The sequence below is a fragment of the Diaphorina citri genome, unplaced genomic scaffold, assembly GCF_000475195.1.
Source record: "Diaphorina citri unplaced genomic scaffold, Diaci psyllid genome assembly version 1.1 scaffold239, whole genome shotgun sequence".
Lineage (NCBI taxonomy): Eukaryota > Metazoa > Arthropoda > Insecta > Hemiptera > Psyllidae > Diaphorina > Diaphorina citri.
In genome coordinates this window covers 232,392-239,092 of record NW_007377676.1, presented here as the reverse complement: position 1 = coordinate 239,092, position 6,701 = coordinate 232,392, and the positions used below count along the sequence as shown (strand labels likewise).

Below are 6,701 nucleotides of genomic sequence, written 5' to 3'. Positions count from 1 at the left end.
ATCAGTTTTACGTTGTCCCTACATCTAGATATTGTAATAATGTGTTTTTCTAATTCTATCAAATATTTTACGGACTTTACTTGTACCTTGTGTTGCTGACTGCTTCCTCGCGACTTACCGTAAAACCAGGAAACGGCAACCGATTCGAATAGAGCCGAACACAGAAGAGAAATCCCGGCTGAGTAGGTATCAAACAAATGGAACATGTATATTCCTCCCTGTAATGAAAAGTTGAAAAGTTTCATATTGCTTTCTATTTTTTTATATTATTGATGTTGAAATATTGTTTTCGTTATTACCTACCTACGAGTGTATGCCTATTGAAATTTTCCAATTTAAAAAATGAAGACGTGCGGAAAAAAAAGGGAAAATCTGATCAGGTACCCCGACCTGTAAAGAGCACACGACTTTCTATTACCCTCCTAGGCTTGTAGAAAAGTAACATACCTATTTTAGCCCACGCCATGTTCGTCCAGTAGCTGGTCTAAAATCTTTCTTTATTTGAGTCCATCTGGGGATTCTGGGGATAAAACTCAAACATAACGAAGGTAGGCAGATTTGCCCAATAAAACGTCTTATGTGTGTATGTGTACACACACCCAAATAAGTACTTTTCCTAAACTTTAAAGTAGATTAAGAAGAGATAATACAAAGTAAAAACTTCTTATGACGCTCGAATGAAAAGGATAACGAGGAAAATATTGAACAATTTCTTCTTTTCTGTTTTTCTTTTGTTCAAAAATAATAAGAATATTTATTAGGTAGATAGGTACCGATGTAGGTATTGTTGTAAATTTGTTTACCTTTATTTTATAGTCTCATTGTGATGAGAACATCTTCAAATTTTCTCATTATTGGCATGGATTTATAATAAATTCATTGTGTACGAGTAGGTAGGTTATATCTACCTACGGTATTACCTACAACCTATGGTAATGGCTCGAGTTTGTTTCCACGGATTCACTGATATTTTTACCGCCAGTTGATTTTATTGATGCTGTCCTAACCCAATTGCGGAAGTGAAATCAGTACTGTAGGTACCTATAAATTAAAAACAAAAGAAAAAGACCAAAGTGAACTTACTTCTTTCAAAGTTCCGGGTGTGGTGATCAATTTGAATATGGCAACTATTGGAATCATCAGGATAGAGGACAGAGCGAGGGACCAACCTATCCATTCCGCCCAGCCAGGATAGGAGTAATCATTGTATTGAAGTGGTTCATGAAATATGATGGAGAACAGCACTACCCCCTGAAATAAGAGAAAATTTAGTTACTGCCCGGTCAAAGACCCAGGTAAGGTAACGGTTTACTTGACAGTACCTAACGAATAGTTTGAACAAGAAAACTGCTACGTGTGGACTTGAGAAATTATATACTGTCAGTTTGGGTGGTCAAATTCTCAAACAAATAGGACAAAATTCCATGCCTTGGCTGGGATTGAACCCACGCCTTCCTGTGTACCAGGCGAGCGCCTTGATCACTATGCCAGCGAGGTAGATTGAAACCCAAATGATTCTTTTTTTGCTATCTATTTTTTTGAAATGAGGTCTGTAAAGCTGTGTCAACATTGTTGACATCATCGATCGACGAAGTGAAGAGGTGAATCTAGAAAACTGCTACGTGTGGACTTGAGAAATTATATACTGTCAGTTTGGGTGGTCAAATTCTCAAACAAATAGGACAAAATTCCATGCCTCGGCTGGGATTGAACCCACGCCTTCCTGTGTACCAGGCGAGCGCCTTGATCACTACGCCAGCGAGGTAGATTGAAATGATTCTTTTTTTGCTATGTATTTTTTTTTGGAATGAGGTCTGTAAAGCTGTGTCCACACATTGTTAACATCGTCGATAGACGAAGTGAAGAGGTGAATCTTTGTTGCCGAGGCAGTGTACGGTTTCAGTCGATGTCGATCGACGGGGTTGACTGTGGGTGGACACACCTTAAATATTGGTTGCTTTGACGAGACTAAAATTTGATGCATCATCAAAAAGCTTTTTTTTTTGTAATGGCTCTTTTTTTTTTCCTAATTCCTTGCCTAAGTCAAAATAGATATAGTCCGGATGCAGCATTAGGAATCCACATTATATGAATACCTCTCATCTCTCAGTTTTACGTTGTCCCTACATCTAGATATTGTAATAATGTGTTTTTCTAATTCTATCAAATATTTTACGTACTTTACTTGTACCTTGTGTTGCTGACTGTTATGGTAAAGGGACTTTTCGTCTTATTCAATCATTGCTTTATCGAATAGTTAAATTTAAACCGAACTACTCATACTGTGCCCCTGGCTATTACTCTATTCTAATACCTATATACTTAAGTAACCTATGAAAGAAATTATTTTCAGAATAGAAATAACGAGAGATTTGATCTTATACACAAGTAAAAACACAATTTGTTTATTTTATTTTTGCACTTAAATCTAAAAGTAATAACCAAGCAGAAAAGGTAACATTTAGGTTTGGAATACAACTGTTTGTATAACACATAGCGCAATTATAAAATAAAACACAATTTGTTTATTTTATTTTTGCACTTAAATCTAAAAGTAATAACCAAGCAGAAAAGGTAACATTTAGGTTTGGAATACAACCGTTTGTATAACACATAGCGCAATTATAAAACGACATATAAGAAACCCCGTTAAAAATACATAATCCATTACATATACTTAAATTACTATTTACATACTATCTAAATGAGTAGGTATATGCTAGAGATTAGTTTTTTAGTTCCCTTCCTTAGTCAGATCGTGTACATAATATACGCTTTTTTCTTTCATGTGTGACAGACGAATCTGGTCAAGGTTTGGTGCCTACTGTTATTTCACTCGCAAAGATGTTATTAATAATAATATTGTTGGCAATAACTGCAATAAGTATGCATATCTTTATTTATTGCATAATCCATTACATATACTTAAATTACTATTTACATACTATCTAAATGAGTAGGTATATGCTAGAGATTAGTTTTTTAGTTCCCTTCATTAGTCAGATCGTGTACATAATATACGCGTTTTTCTTTCATGTGTGACATACGAATCTGGTCAAGGTTTGGTGCCTACTGTTTATTTCACTCGCAAAGATATTATTAATAATAATATTGTTGGCAATAACTGCAATAATAATATTGTTGGCAATAACTGCATATCTTTATTTATTGATTTATTTATTTATTCAATACAGTATCTAAAATATACAATTATGACACCTACCATCTCTGAGGAAGATTGTTAATGGCCCAGAAACTAACATTATTTGAAACTTGAAAGAACCGATCAAATTTTGCACCAAATCTCCAGTATTTATGTACCAATAGAGCCCAAAAAGTTCTAAAATATACAATTATGACACCTACCATCTCTGAGGAAGATTGTTAATGGCCCAGAAACTAACATTATTTGAAACTTGAAAGAACCGACCAAATGTTGCACCAAATCTCCAGTATTTATGCACCAATAGGGCCCAAAAAGTTTGATTTCTTTTTACGCCTCTTAAATGGAGTGAATAAATGCGAAGCCAGGTTAAAAACATCTATTTTAAAATTAGAATTTAAAAGTTATTAATTTAGTAAATAAAATCAGAGTAAGGTATCCTTAAAAAGACATTACACACTTGATTGTTATCAGAAAGTCATGTAAATTGTATAAAATGAAACTAGATGTCTAAGATTTCACGTAGGAAAAATATTTACAACTTGGTACAAAATTGAAACACAACTCGGGTACGAGTTGGATGTTTCACAGCCTCTGTGGTTGACCGAGTGATGCCATTGACTTTGAAACCAAAGGTTGAGGGTTCTCGTCCCAGCCGGTTCGGATATTTCGGACGAAATTTCCCTTACCGGAATGGCTTGGCTGATTTTAAAATAAATAAATAAAACAAATAAATTAATGGAAAAAATCCTCTGATAAAATGCTCTACATTTCCGAGGTATAAAATGTTCTACACTTTTTCTAGTAGTATAAAAACTAAAATATAAAAAAGATCTAAGCTAAGTATTTTATATGTCAGTATATATTTTTTAAAAGCCTTCCAATATTGTGTTAGATAGGACATAGGACACAAAACATTATCCTTATATTATTATATTAAAAATACATTACCGTTTGTGTTGTTTTATATTCTGTGAATATATTCATTTGCTTCGATGAAGATTATTATCAATTTTTGTTTTTTAGTAAGTCCTGAAAAAACTCCAAATCTTTTAGAGAATTTAGATTAAATTTTAAGGAAATGGAAAATAGCTGAAATGACCTTTGTCAGCGATGGTCTTACAAAGATATACATTTATATTTTTCATCTTGATCTTCATTCTTCATTTCACTAAACGTATAGCCAATGTCTTTTCTTGAATCTTGACACTTTGCTCATGCTGGTAATGGTGTCATGCTCATCTTCTGGGGTGATGTTGATTGCTATCCGCTGAAAATGAGAAAAATAGAAATTGTTACTAAAAAATCTCAAATTTGGGCGAAAATTCTAAAAAGTAAATCAGGATTACAATAATAAATAAATACGATTAAGCAAATATTATGTACTTTCAATGCAAAAAATTAAAAAAAAAAAAAAAAAAAAAAAAAAATGTCAGAAGATTGCCACCTCGGCCGTGATTTGAACCCAGCACCCCCGAATGGAGAGTTGATGATCTTAACCAAGCAGAAAATAACCATCCATAAGAGGAACTGCCTGGTTCTTTTCTGCCTAATGTTTTCCAATTTATTTTACCCTTGATTTAACTGTGCCGGAAACAATTACACCACCGAGGCAGGTCAGAAGATTGCCACCTCGGCCGTGATTTGAACCCAGCACCCCCGAAAGAGTTAATAATCTTAACCAAGCAGAAAAGAAACATCCATAAGAGGAACTGCCTGGTTCTTTTCTGCCTAATGTTTTCCAATTTATTACCCTTGATTTAAGTGTGCCGGAAACAACTGGTTTTCTACTTACCGCAGAGTCAATCCCAAGCATAATGAGCATGAAAAAGAAGAGCATGGACCAAACGTTCGAGGCTGGCAATGTCGCTACGGCTTCCGGGTAAACTTGAAACACCAAACCTGGTCCATCGGTGGCTACCCGGCTAATGGGGATCTTCTGCTTGAAGGACATGTAGCCCAAATAGGTGAAAATGACGAAACCGGAGAAGAAACTCGTGAAACAATTGACTAGGGATGTGATGATACAGTCCCTGAAAGTGATGGAAGATGGTGATAGGTTATCCTGCCTTTGAAGCTCAGTTAAGTGCTCGTGTACCTAGTTATTAAGAAGCTGCGGACTGACATTCCAGTCAAGGCATGGAATTTCACCACCAAATATTTGAAAATTTGACCAAAAAAGGACTGTTGGGGCAAAAGAGACCTTTAGTCTTATTTTTCCATGTAGACTGACTTCATTACTTATTTCCTAATTTCGGTATGATGTTAATCTTCTGCAAAATTTGACTGCTGACCTTAATAATTCTTCCCTAGTCCATAGATACTTATCATCATGTAGACTGACTTCATTACTTATTTCCTAATTTCGGTATGATGTTAATCTTCTGCAAAATTTGACTGCTGACCTTAATAATTCTTCCATAGTCCATAGATACTTATCATCACCCATCGATTTGTATTTAATAAACTTTAATAAATGTCAAACATAATGAGTGAACATTTTCTAAGCTTTAACTCTGATTAATTGTTCTTCTTCATTACTTGATTTTTTTTCCGATATGAAAGGTGTTTAGACGGTAAATTCATTAGGCGGATACTTATCAATTTCCTCTCCCTGCTGCTGACTGCTCTCATTAATTTTTTAATTTCCCTCATCTACCGTCGCGACGGGGGTAAATGCTAAACGCGAAAATGCAAGGGTTAAAGGACTTTTCAGTCTCTTGTGGACATTATAAACAAAAATAGCACTCTATTGTGTTTTATCCCCAAGTTCTTATACTTCTTATTAAACTCTAAGCTCCTCTAAGATGCTACACTTTCAATGCAAAAAATTACCTTTGAAACTTGAAACTTAGACATTTTGTAGGTAATCAAAATTATCATTTTGTTTAGGAAATTTCTTCTTTTTAAGTGAGACGTTTATTATACATGTAGGTTACTACATCTTTTTTTATATAGCAGATATTAAACTGCCCTTAGATTTAGCATGGAAAGTACGCCTCCTAGGACTGTCAATACGGGTTTTTAGTAAGGCTAGATAAGTACTTCAATAATGTCACTTAATTTTTCATTTTGATTGTCCTGTGTGAATTTTCACTGATGTGTTCTTCATATTGCGTTTGAATACATGTAGGTTACTACATCTTTTTTTATATAGCAGATATTAAACTGCCCTTAGATTTAGCATGGAAAGTACGCCTCCTAGGACTGTGAATACGGGTTTTTAGTAAGGCCGGATAAGTACTTCAATAATGTCACTTAATTTTTCATTTTGATTGTTCTGTGTGAATTTTCACTGATGTGTTCTTCATATTGCGTTTGGTCATAATTATTTTCATTTGTGTGCATTGTACAATAATTATATCATTATTAAAATCATACCATCCAATATTTTATATCCAGCTTGTTTCTGTTTACTCAATTTAACCTCTTTATCGGGATAATTTTACAGTCTCTTCTTCTGCTAAAGAGAGACTGCAAAGTAGGTGCATGTAGCCCAAATAGGTGAAAATGACGAAACCGGAGAAGAAACTCGTGA

At 34.4% G+C, this 6,701-nt stretch overlaps 1 long non-coding RNA gene across 1 annotated transcript; it reads left to right on the top strand.

Moving 5' to 3' along the window:
- The first annotated feature begins 5,985 nt into the window (after nt 1–5,985).
- On the top strand, nt 5,986–6,560 carry LOC113466277. The gene is made up of 2 exons (XR_003390723.1): nt 5,986–6,097; nt 6,297–6,560. It is a non-coding gene; the product is annotated as an uncharacterized LOC113466277 (long non-coding RNA).
- The last annotated feature ends 141 nt before the right edge of the window (nt 6,561–6,701 follow it).